The sequence below is a fragment of the Varroa jacobsoni genome, unplaced genomic scaffold, assembly GCF_002532875.2.
Source record: "Varroa jacobsoni isolate VJ856 unplaced genomic scaffold, vjacob_1.0 contig00456, whole genome shotgun sequence".
Lineage (NCBI taxonomy): Eukaryota > Metazoa > Arthropoda > Arachnida > Mesostigmata > Varroidae > Varroa > Varroa jacobsoni.
Genome location: NW_019214470.1, coordinates 1 through 12,343, shown reverse-complemented (window position 1 = coordinate 12,343; position 12,343 = coordinate 1). Strand labels below are relative to the sequence as shown.

The window sequence follows — 12,343 nt, the reverse complement described above, 5'->3', positions numbered from 1 at the left end:
AGGCACCAAATCGGTGGCGGCAACGGTGCTCGTGGTATTAGTGGTAATAGAGGAGTCTGAAGCCGAAGCCAGTCGACATCCAACAGAACGATACTGCCGCTGCTGGGATTACCACATACAGAACAAGTCAAGGTAGTTGGCGTAGGCGCCACCAGCATCAGCGGGCAAATGATGCTGATGCTGTCGTTGTCCAAGCAGAAATTCAGCGGTCGCCCTCTGATGTTCGCGGGGTTATTGCATCCAATACCGATATCGCAGCTGCTGGCGGCGTAAAAAGTAAATTACCGAAGAAACTGTAATCCGACGGCGCCTGCTATGGCCATTGTGGCAGTGATATTTGTATTTGTAGATAAATCTACAGAAACGTGCTAGGAGCAAGTGGATTAGACGAGGGCGTCATAGACACGACGGTGACGACGAAAGACTAAGGGTTGTCTGTCAGCGTCGAGTGAGCTTTATCTATGTTGCAACAGAAGGTCGTCTTGCCGGAAGCTAGAGAGGTCATTCTCTGTGGCATTCTGCCATTACTCTGACTACTGACGAGAGATCACGGCTAGAGCAAATCAGCATAGGCGATTGTCACCGTTGCGGGTAACATCACTCGCGTGTCCAATGTTCGAATTTCACTTGAAATAGAAATAGTGGTATCGAGCGGTCCTGTATGTAGAGGGAGCTGTGGGTAATGATAACGATATTCAGCAACCCGTTATGCCCTACAACAGTCAGATTAGACAGGCGGATTGTCCATACGTTCTCGACGTTCGTGAAGTTTGAAGGTTATCGATTCGGATAGAGATACTCAACGATATAAACTATTAGATCTAGAATGTAGTTGCCAAATGATGGCATTGGGTAGAATGCACTCTAGACTGACTCGTTGTCCTATAATTTCTTTCTCATTCTGCCATTCGACTATGACCTACTGAGACAACTAAAAGCCACTTACCGTATTGCATATCCAACGAGGCAAGTTCAGTATTCTTTACTTATCCAAAATTGACGAAACTAATTTATCGAAAGATTAGCTACTATATAACTTTTTCACAGAGATACGACGTGCAAAATCAAAAATGGTCCCTGGCGTGAAATCCAATTATTGGAAAGCGCACAAAAACCACGAAAACAACGAACACAACTCTACGACGTCTAAATCGTAGAAGACCGATCTAATTTTGTTCTGCTGACGCAAATACGTGATCTTATCCACTAGGCGCCTAGTAACGTGTCGTCAACACCTCAACCCCAGGGGCTGATTTGAGTAGGGGCAAACAATCCTATTGCATTGCTCTCGGTTCGAGGTTCATTGACAGTCATCATATTTGTGAGCAAGTGACCGTGTCATTGAAGAAAATCCCACTATTCCGTTCGATGCACAACTATACGAAAGATCTGGCCTTGCGAGTCGAAGTGCTGCCGGGCGCACAACGATCTCCTCAAGCCACTGCAGGCTCACTTCGGAACCACGTGGAGACGGACACTATTTTTCAAATGACAATTGACGCGCTAATTATACACATGCAAACAACACGGGCCCACGAACATAAACAAGCAATCGCATGTTGTTTTGTAACAAATCTACCATCTAATACACTATAAATCGCTCGCCCTGTATAGATATACAGGCATTTGGGCGCTATGTCGGCGCCCGCGCAACAACATTAGCGCAATGATACGAGCTGCTTCTGGAGACGAAACACTGTCGCGGACCGCGCTAATGCCACTCTATACACAACAACGAAAACACTTTGGACTACTTTTACTGATGCTGGCACACGACGAAACATTGAGTATTCCCTCGATCTGCAGTGCTTCGCGTGCCGTAAAACCGGCTTGTGCAGGGGCAGCTCGTGTGACGATGGCCGCGGCGACGGCCGCAGCGACTTCAGGCGGGTAGTGACACCAACTAAGGCAACAGCGCGAGGCGAAGGCTACAATCATCGTTCTTTCTTAGATGCCGCCGCGGCTATATGTGAGGAGTAGGCGAACACTCACGGGACAATCAGACAGCCAATCAGATGACGAAGGCGAAAAAGGCAGCGACCGAGCCAGCTACAGTAGGAGCAAACATGTAGCTGCCGGGAAGGGGGGCAACAAGCAAACTGTCTGCCGCACCGTGAACACGTTGGTTACCACAAGACGGCCTCTAAAGCTGTGTTAGGAACTGATGCTGTTTGCCGGCGAACGCCACCAGCGGATATGACAACGCCAAGTTCAACCACAGAAGAAATGGATATCTGACTGCTTTGGCTGGCGGCATATCTCGTTGGCTTGTCGCTCATCGCCACCTCCAGCAGGGAAGGGGGTTCTGCTAATATTTTGACTCGTATATCGGCGATTGATTGAGGAGAAGGCTCGAATCGAACGATCGTGCCTATGACGCGGTGGCGTCCAAAAGACCCACAGAAAATGCTTCTACGAAGTTGGCGAGCGAGCATACTTCTGTGAGGCTATCGCTCACAAGCGTAGCCAGGAATCTCTTCTTAAGTTCGCTATGAGGCTCGTCTACGCGAACACATACCAGTAATAATAGTGATGACCACCATTTCTGTTAGTCACTGAAGGGTGCGTTCTGGAAGCTCACGAAAAACTGACATTTCTGCTTGGTGCGTTGGGTAGCTAGCTAGTGGGAAGGCATCGTTGAAAGCATTAAGTTACTTGAAGCACCTATTTACGGGCCGGTTACGTATTTTTGATAGAGCAAGTTTCATCATCGTCATTATCGGCGAAAAAGGTCACTTGACCTATGACTAAGTTAAATTAAATACGATTTTTTTTATGCACAATAGTTTGAGCTAGTGGCGGGCACAGTCGTGATGCGCCCAACTCAAAAGGCCAGATCGGGGGCGCTGTTGTGAGGGGTCGGCAGAACAGCATCAATGGACAGTGGCACAGATAAGACCCCTAAACAAAACTGAGCTGTTATACATTGAATATAAATGTACCTAATGCAGCAAATAGCAAAATTTTCTTTTCGGTGATACCTTATTTTCAATGTGTGCTAATTCGGATTTTGCAGTCACTAGATACTGCTCTGTTCCTAAATGTCTTTCAAAGGTGAATAATGAAAGAATCCAGTACATGTTTCCATATATTAAAACATCAACCGGGATAACAAACGAGCTATGGCCAGCTTCGTATGCGTACTCGCGTTGGAGTGCTGAAACCATAGGTCAAGCAAGACCATCATAAGCATGTTCCGATGCGTAGCGAACATAATGTGGTAAATACGGCTTTCGTAATAACTGCATTAGCTAGAAGAGGCAAAGATATCAGGAACGATGGCTTTCATCGGGCCTTTGCTCATAAAGCTCAAATCTTTCACCTGTGAAAGTTCTTAAGGAACTACTTAGCTTCGTTACAAATACACTGGTACGTAGGCAGAATTTCATATGCAGGACTCAATCAATAGCAGTTTAGATGCTTTTCTCTGAGCTGCTATTGCGCACGTTTATTCGCTAACTTACTGTAAAACACCGTATTTTTATTTTCTGGGTCTCGCTTGCAACACAGTTCTAATCAAAATGGGTTTTTCTCTTCTTCTAATACATGTATGTCCAGTTCTGAGAGGTGTTGCTGGGTCCAGCTAAATTTGCAAACGCTATGACTCGCATATTTGTTCATCGAACTGCCGATTTCACAAAGAACAGAGTTTATTATCAGCTCTCCTGCGTGAAGGGTCAAACCCCAAGGCGTCTCTCGCAAGTGACCATCGCGAACAAGAGCAAAACGTTAGTGTTAGATTCTGCTTTAAGGAGATCGCCAGCCGGGTTAGAAAGAAACAAGCTCTACCACGATTGTCCTCTCAATTGGAAGATTTAGAATAGGGCGTAGCGGCCTCAGTTGGTGAAGAAATTTTGTACTCTACATAATGAAAACGTCCCTTAGTATCCAACAAGCCAATATATAAAAGTGCAGGTTACGCTCGTCATTAATATACTATCAATGATCGTTTCAAAGAAGGGACGTTTCAACTCAGTTTATGGCAGTATCAGAAGGGTAACTTATGATCGATTAACATCGATCGTGGCAAGTTCGTCGCCGTTCATGCTCATGAACTTGTTTTTTTCGCATTCACGAGTTTCTTTATCTGCAGACAGACAAAGACAGTACAATTATTAGTTATTAGTATTATGGTATGAAATCTGTGGCTAGCAAAGGGTTCTTTATCTGTATTTTTTAACAAGCCGGGGTTGAATGGGTGTCCATTACAGCCTAAGACGTCGTTATGACCAACACTCCGGGGCAATTCCTCACCATCCGCAAATATAGCTATTTAGCAACATAACCACCGCATTTGGACATCAATGCAGCGGATCAGTGAGAGTCGGCGCAAAAAGTCGCCTCGATTACTGTGACAGATACCAGAATCGTTTCATGTCGGTGTTTCAACCTATGACAAGATTCGTTCTGGCGGAAAATTGCACCGTTATCACTCCTTCTCGGCTCTACAAACAGCTCAAATCAATGGTACCATTTTACCTGGCTGCCGGAACCACGTGAGCCATCTGTTGCTCATCAGACATCATCGCAGCAAGTACCGCTGTCGTGACGATGAAGAAATTCAAAAGCTGTGAAGTTCTAACTCGGAGACAGGCGTATCAATTAATAGAAAGCGTCGGGACCATTCGGTCGTAGGTATTACGTCATTGTTTGCCGACGGTAAATGCTCGTCGATCATTTGTTGCAATTATACGGTTTTGGATTTGAGACTTACTTTTAATTGTAATAGTACGTACACTAGAGCATCCGCCACAAACAAATCTGATCGTTGACAAAAATGGTTGAAAGAAGCTAACCAAATAGAACTTTCAAGGGATTCTATAAAAGATGCCTCTTGTATTGATTAGAAGACCTGAGATAGAAGGTTTATATGTGTATTTATTTAGTGACGATTTACGCAAGTACCCGCCTTTCATTGGATCATAGGTAGCTCGATCAGACATCGCGATTCTGTTGTTGATGCTGTTTTGCTCAGCTATGAATTTACTAACGAGTACGATACTATTCGGCTGTTGCTCGAAGTTGACTGATATGCGTTCTTCAGGTTTTTTGTTTATTTAGTACATGTTGAACAGATACATTACATCGAAAACAAAAACAAAGACTCAACTCGTCTCAGAATGGATCTTGAGTACCTCGTCCGTTGCGCGTTGATGCCGGCGGCGTAGAACGAAACGAGCACCAAATTGTCATCATTTCCAACGCTTTGTTGAAACGTATCAGTACGATGGTTATATACCTGGATAAATTCTATCAGACCAAGGAGACAAACACAGTAGTATAATCTTATCAGTCTAGCCTGGACTAAATGATAGAACGCATTCCTGTCTCTATAAACGCGTTTCACGACGTTTTATGCTTACGGTAATACCGGCTGCATGTAGTTGAGCCATGTGCGAAGTATGACATGTTGCAACATGAAGCTACTGTTGTGTGGTGCTAGAAAGATAATTGGGTACGTTCTTAGCTGAAAGGGAAGAAATCATTGTTAATAAGGACTATTACAGAAAGAACACATGCGTCACCTACAGATTGATTATAGGAATGAGTGACACATGGTCACACTTATGACGCTGCTAAGTAAATGAACTCATTGATTTCGAGTGTGAGTTGTAATAAACTATTAAACTTCTCAGAGCCGATTGAAAACCACTCAGGTGCGAGGTAATGCTGCTTGTAAAATGTTTATGGACAACTTGATCTACACCGAAACATCTACACCGAAATCAACTTCTGAGCTATGGAGCGTTGTCTTAGTCCTCAATGACTTTAGTCAGCTAGAACGCCTTTAGTAATTCGACTGTTGGAGCGACAAATGGGTTCTGGGCCTTTTGACAATAGGCAACGATGCTAGACAACCTTGTTCGAGAGAGAAGGAATGCCCTTTCGTTTTTCGTCACTATAGACGGGAATATGGGTTGACACCGTACAACGTCCGAATCGCTGTTTGCGTTGGGTATGAGCAAATGTTCTTCGAAATCTCGAGTATCGGACTTAGAACCGGATTTTAGCATAAGAGCCCACGGTTACATCTTGCATTTGTTGACTGCTATTAAGCTCGAGGACCAGTATAACAAACAAAAACAGAGACATTAGAATATGTTGATTTCCATAACTACTAATAACGTCAGGTATTTAGTTGTAAACATTGGGCGGCGTTTTAAAACCGGCAGTAAAATTACGCCGTGGCTGCGTGGGGGGGAGTGGTAAAGGAAGACGTAACAGCAAGACAACAAGCGTGATTCATTACCTTATATAGCATGCTTACCTTTCGGGCCACGTACTGACTTCCTGAAGTTTTTTTGACAGCTCTAAAGGGATGCCGTCAAAAAAGGAAGTTCTAGTTTTGAAGTATTAACAATGTGACAAAAATGCCTTTTGTTAACGGAAAATGTTCTAGGCCACTTCGACGGACTTACCTGTTCAGCTAACCTGATAAAACATGCTAGTAACACCGGTCCAATCGAGTTAAAACATCTTTCGCGCCATTTTATATATATCTAGTGTTAATCAGGGTCAAAAGTTGCGATATTATGAGCATAAATATTCACAGAGAAATAGATATTCAGTAGATTATGCTGCCTCTGCCGACGAAGCTCTGAAGCGACGAAGAATGAATCTGCTTGACACCTAGGGTAGTTGTTTTGCCCACCGGGCAGAAGTTCAACAATGAGGGCTTTGTTCGCAAAGGCTCCTTATGGATCCTGCAAGTATATACCAATGTGTTTAAATCGTTTATAAGAAAGTCTTAAACGCGAAGGATGCCTCTATATATTCTAATGTATGTGCTCTAAATTAGACATAGCAAATATATAACGAGAATCATCTGTTTAGAATGGAAAATCTAAAACACACGAATGCGGTAGCCAGTGGCATACCAACTTCACCTCTGTCCTGCATTTAAAAACCTTCCCATGCTAAATTTCACGTTTGTGCGTGTGCAAACAGATACCTATATAATATATACTATATAGAAAATAAGTAATCAAAATTCAATGAACGCTCCAGCTTGACTGGTATCCTAGAAGAACTTAGCACTTGACGTGTTTGGCAACGGACGGCAGGTTTTAATAACTTGCCGATACGGATGTTTACGTGCCCAGTTTCATTTTGTAAGCAACTCGTATCTATAAGTTGAACACATAACGACTAAAACATGTATAACACTATTCGTAAAGGTAGTTCGTAAAAGTAGTCAATATATATGCTATAAAGATTGTCCAGATAGTGTCTCAGTGGACTTTTAGCAATAAATATTTGCTGGGCCTTAGCAGCTGCAATCTTAGCAACAGCGGAAGTTACGCCCGTGTGAGACGGGCCAGTCGACATATTCTAGAGCATATTTTCTCCTCTTTTGCCATTGTCCGCCTTGTTGTGCAGCAACATCATCATTGTCACAGTCTACTATCTACAACGAACGTACATGGACGTGGTCTCCATGTTAAAATCAAATTAAAACGGTGTCTCTAGATATGTGCTTGCTCGGCCATCAGAGTACCCATCCGTATGTGTCTTTCAGGTTATCACAATGACAAACGTGTTCGCGTGCATGAATGCGGCATCCACGAAGATTGTACGATTTCGGCGTAAATTTAACATTGTGAATGCTGGCGGGGTGGAACTGTCAAGTTATATGTTATGTGTCGTAAGTTAATTGTAATTATAGCGTTAACGAAATACAATGCAAATACGATCAGCAGCAAACCAGACGTATCGCGAGAAATCGTACCGAAATTTTTTCAAGTTGTCAAACTTAATCATCAATTCGAGCAATGATTGTTACTACATCTAGTAGATTAATGCACGTTATCGTTAACTTGCGTTAGTTTTAATCTTACGTTTTTTTCGCGCGTAGCTAAAGTAAATAATTTGGGTAAAGAAATTGTATTGAAAGAATCGTCGTACACGGCATTGTTCCACGTGATACGCTCATTGAAACGGTCGTTAAACGATAGTAACTGTGCAGATTAAATAGACCCATCAACCCATTTGTTATGCGCTATTGTATACAATGGATGCATAAGACACAACATATATGTCAGGGCTAAATTTCCCTAGTCATTGTTAGTTCATTCAGTCATTCTATGAATACGCTAGAAAAACATAGACGAAACATTTTTTCAGCAGATCCTTAGTTAATGAATAGTTGATAATTCGTCGTTGCCCAGTCGAAAACCCTTGGCATCTTTCGCTAAAGCTATTCTCAGCAGAATTGGATGTGTCTTAAAAAAAAAAAAACTAGGTGTGTTTATATAATGGTTATATAAGAAGAGTTCGTTAATAATAGAGAAAATGATTGATGGCCACATACCAACAACGGATAAATGTACCTGAATGACAATCATCGTTTATCTGACAGCCTAACCTATTTTTCTTTATGATAGATATACGCTATTCTTCCTGTTAGCCTAGACGTACGCCCAGACCTGCCAGACTTAACATCGCCGTCACAGTTTAAGCACGGATTTATGTCTTTTAACTGTGGAGTGTATACGTATATATAATCCACTGCGATAGATTCTATAAGCTAGGTTGATCTACGCAGCTGTTTGAAAATGCACAGTAATAGTCCCTCGCGTATATATAGGTTTTAAGATACGCTGATGTTTTTTTATTTATTATGTTAGAGAGAAAAGCACCGAAACAAATCTAGTAATGCAGGATTTTCGGAGAAATTGACGAAATACCACCAAAATCCATAATGCATTAAGAGTATATTTTCTGCCTGCATAAAATATCAGTTTTCTTCGAACCGTCCAAAAGGAAACTAACACTTAAACAGCTTTCTACTATACTTAGCAAATACTTACAGTACAAGAGGTTCGTCTGATTGACAACGATAGAACGTCGTAACATCGAGGCCTTCTAATGCTTCGCAATCAGCTCCGTATATGTTTTTGTTTAACCTTACATAATCGAAATGCGTTACTCGTAAGACTAACGAACTTGCCAACTATTCTTAGCACGAAATATATCCATGACACGGTCTTATACGGTACGTATTTAGCCCTAAGCGATATGTGTAGCTCGTTAAAATATCAGACACTCAATTGCTGCATCTGCCGGTTATTTCCTCCTAGAATATATTCTACTTTATCTATTTATTTATAGCTAAATGAAGACACACTCCGAATGCATATTGGCTCATTTGCGATAGCTAAAATCTATTTGCTTCACTTGGGTTTACATGGTTTATACAAGTCGTGTATAGAGGGGACTTCGGGCAATCACAATCCCGTGTTCATCGATTGACGCAAATACACCATTGTGGCACGAACGACAACAATCCAAATGGAAAAATGTATTATGTGTACTAAGTAACGAAGTCAACATATGACTGAGTTGGAGAAAACCTAATTTTAGGATAGCAGTAATCACAAATTGGGCCAAATTTTTCTTAACGGTTCTATGTAAATTTTCGCTTTCAATAATCGTTTTTACATTTTCGACATCTTACACCCTTTCATCAAAACCCAGCTACTAAACTCTACATCTCCATGAACTTCCCTTATTTAGCACGTAAAACGCAACGTCTGTGCCTTTTATGTGCGTTGTATCAACTATGAAGACAGTTGTTACGTGCTATATTGTTTTCGTGTTAACGAATAGACATATCAGTTGGGTGTCGTAGTTTCTCTGAAGTCATCCCGAATCGACGAGGACGCGTCCATACCGATGAATACATTTTGTGACTTGTCTTGGACTTATTAAAATCCAAGTTACATTTTTATGTTGATTAGTCTTTAGATAGATTTTAGTTACACGCTAGGAAACAACGTATCACTAACAGGAGAAATAGATGAAGACAGGCGCACCCCGAAGCGCCTCCTCTCCTGGCAGGCTGCTTTTTCGCTTCAGAATCTGAATTCGAGTGGTAAATGGAAATACAATACATGAAAGGACTGAGGATACATGAAAACTATTCTCCGATACTGTTTCGTTGGCTGCACGCATGTGTACACGTGCATGCTGGCCCTTTCATCCCCTTCGACCGATCGACCACCTAGGAACCCACATGTGGCCCATCCCTTGGTGAGACAAACTATCTTGCCAATACATGCCGTAAGCGAGCACCGTAGTTTTTTAGGTAATCAACCCGCGTCAAACGAAGACGAAGAAGAAAATTATATATTCGGCTGATTATTTCCGAAGGTGACAAACATTAATGATAGCAGCTCCGATAAATGGCCATGCACGGCTCATTTCCATCCTTTCTAGCAAGGTTGACCTCAAAAAACCAGTTAAGACCACTCTCGCCATAAAGGACGCCATCTGTCTGCTAATATTCACTGCAGTTGACTGGTGGAAACAAAATTATGGCATATGCGCAAGGTCGACAGTACAAGAGATAAAGCGATTATTCTGTAGTGTTGCAAAACCTGGCGCTTAAGAACAGCACATAGGAATAGCAGATCCTATTTTTCGCATTTCCGGAGGGTGGCAAGGTACACTGGCGACCTTTAAAGGATGGGCTGGCCTATGGACGGCAATTGCATGTTCATTTATCAGGAATGAAGATGCCAGTTTGTCCTAAACAAACAGCTATATAGGCTTTTGTAGCACTGATTACTTTTTCGTACAGGATACGAGTTCACACAGATGAACCGAATTATGTTTCGGTACAACCGATTGGCTTGCCATCGACGTAATTGCAAAAACACATTAAAACTCCGAAAGACCCTCGTACTTCCAAATGACTGACCTATTTTTTTTATAGTAGATGTTTTTAATGAAATTCGTAGAAGCTACGATAACATCCTACTGGGGTACAAGATCGATATTTACTGTCACCTCTTTGTTGATTTTACCGTATTATTTTCCAATACGCTACTTCTAATATTTTCATCGTTCGTGAACAGCAACGTCCTATAAGCTTTTTAGTTCATTCTGTCTAGTTAAGTAAAAACCTTGCCATCCACTTATTGGGCCATAAAAACAGTGCTGCTGTAATACTCATACTATCCTACCATCTTTTTATATAATGGTATTTCATTGTTTATTTATTATGAGCTGACGCTTGACGTGCTGTCTTTGAAATAGTGGTATTTTTGAGAATAATTACTCCCTTCCAAACATGTTCCATTATCATCTTTGGCCTAACCCAAAACACAGACGTGGCCTTTTAAGACAGTCCAGGTTACAAACGCCGTCATCGTCATCTATCGTAAAATGTAGCTTTACGATTAGCTAGACGACTTGTTGGGTTTGTTAGACTGCATTAATCACCAAATAGCAGACGACATTATATTCTGTCCTACGCTGTTATCCGTATTTAGTTATAATTTTATTACCATATAAAACCATACCATAAAATCATCCACCTAACCACAAAGTCGTGTTTTTGATGATAGCCCTATATATGACCCGTCTTGCCCGTTCCTTAACTGTTTAAAGGCTCCTGTAGTAGAGTCTTCGGGCTCGGCGATTATGCAGTTTCTTTCCGTTTTTGCCCTCGATCTGTGGTACACCTAGTGGTCACGACAGCTTTGGTTATCTTCATTATGGTAATACGCAACAAACAGGAACAAACGATTAGCAGCCGGACCCAGTCTTTTACTTCTCTGCGATGGTGCTTGTCATATGATGGCATAATATTATTACCGAATGTTAGGTTCAGCCGCCTTCCATAGGGCACGAGCCTACTTCATACCAGCTTGCCATGGCTTGATTCTAGTTCTTGTTTACACAGAAATATATTGTATAAAGGATAGCAATTAGCATTTAGCAGATAACATTGTCGCCAAATAAACTTGTCCCCCATAACTCCGCAGGTAGAGTCTTGTCGACTAAGAGTTTAAGGTGCGAAGGCACTGAAAAGTTAGACTTGGGTTTTCAAAAGAAAATGAAAAGTTTTTTCCTTTTTGTCCGTTTTCGACCTTCGCGCCAATGTGATCGTTTGTTCGACATAGGACTTTTTTCCGCTACCTCGACGGTCCATTTCCGACATCCGGATGCATCGCGAATACATAAACAAAATTATATACAGAGTTGTTAAATACTTGCTATAGGGGTTGGCAGGGCTGGGACTTTGCAGCGAGCATTTCCGCCAACTAAAGGAAAACGGACGCAATCCTTCTCAAGAAAAATCGTACATGAGTGGAGCCGCCAATCAGCTTATTCATTAGATATTTAAACATCTTAGGACCTATGCTTTCGATGTTTTGTAATCATTTTTACTGAACAAGTCCCTCCCTTTGCTCGGAAGCGTTGCTTACCCAGTCCACTCAAGACGTCTTACTTTTCACCCCGTTAATAAGTTAGAATACTGAATTTATCGTCCATTATTATTCATATATTTGTCGGATAAAATATTACAGTAATAGTACTAATATTAGCATCAGCT

At 41.8% G+C, this 12,343-nt stretch overlaps 1 protein-coding gene across 1 annotated transcript in view; it reads right to left on the bottom strand.

The window, feature by feature from the left end:
• Window positions 1-2,974, bottom strand: part of Ptr (patched domain-containing protein) — a 103,522-nt gene extending 100,548 nt beyond the window's left edge. Inside the window, exon 1 of the mRNA XM_022851933.2 lies at window positions 947-2,974. The gene's annotated coding sequence lies outside the window, so the exon portion shown is untranslated. The remainder of the gene's footprint in view (window positions 1-946) is intronic.
• Window positions 2,975-12,343: the final 9,369 nt, after the last annotated feature.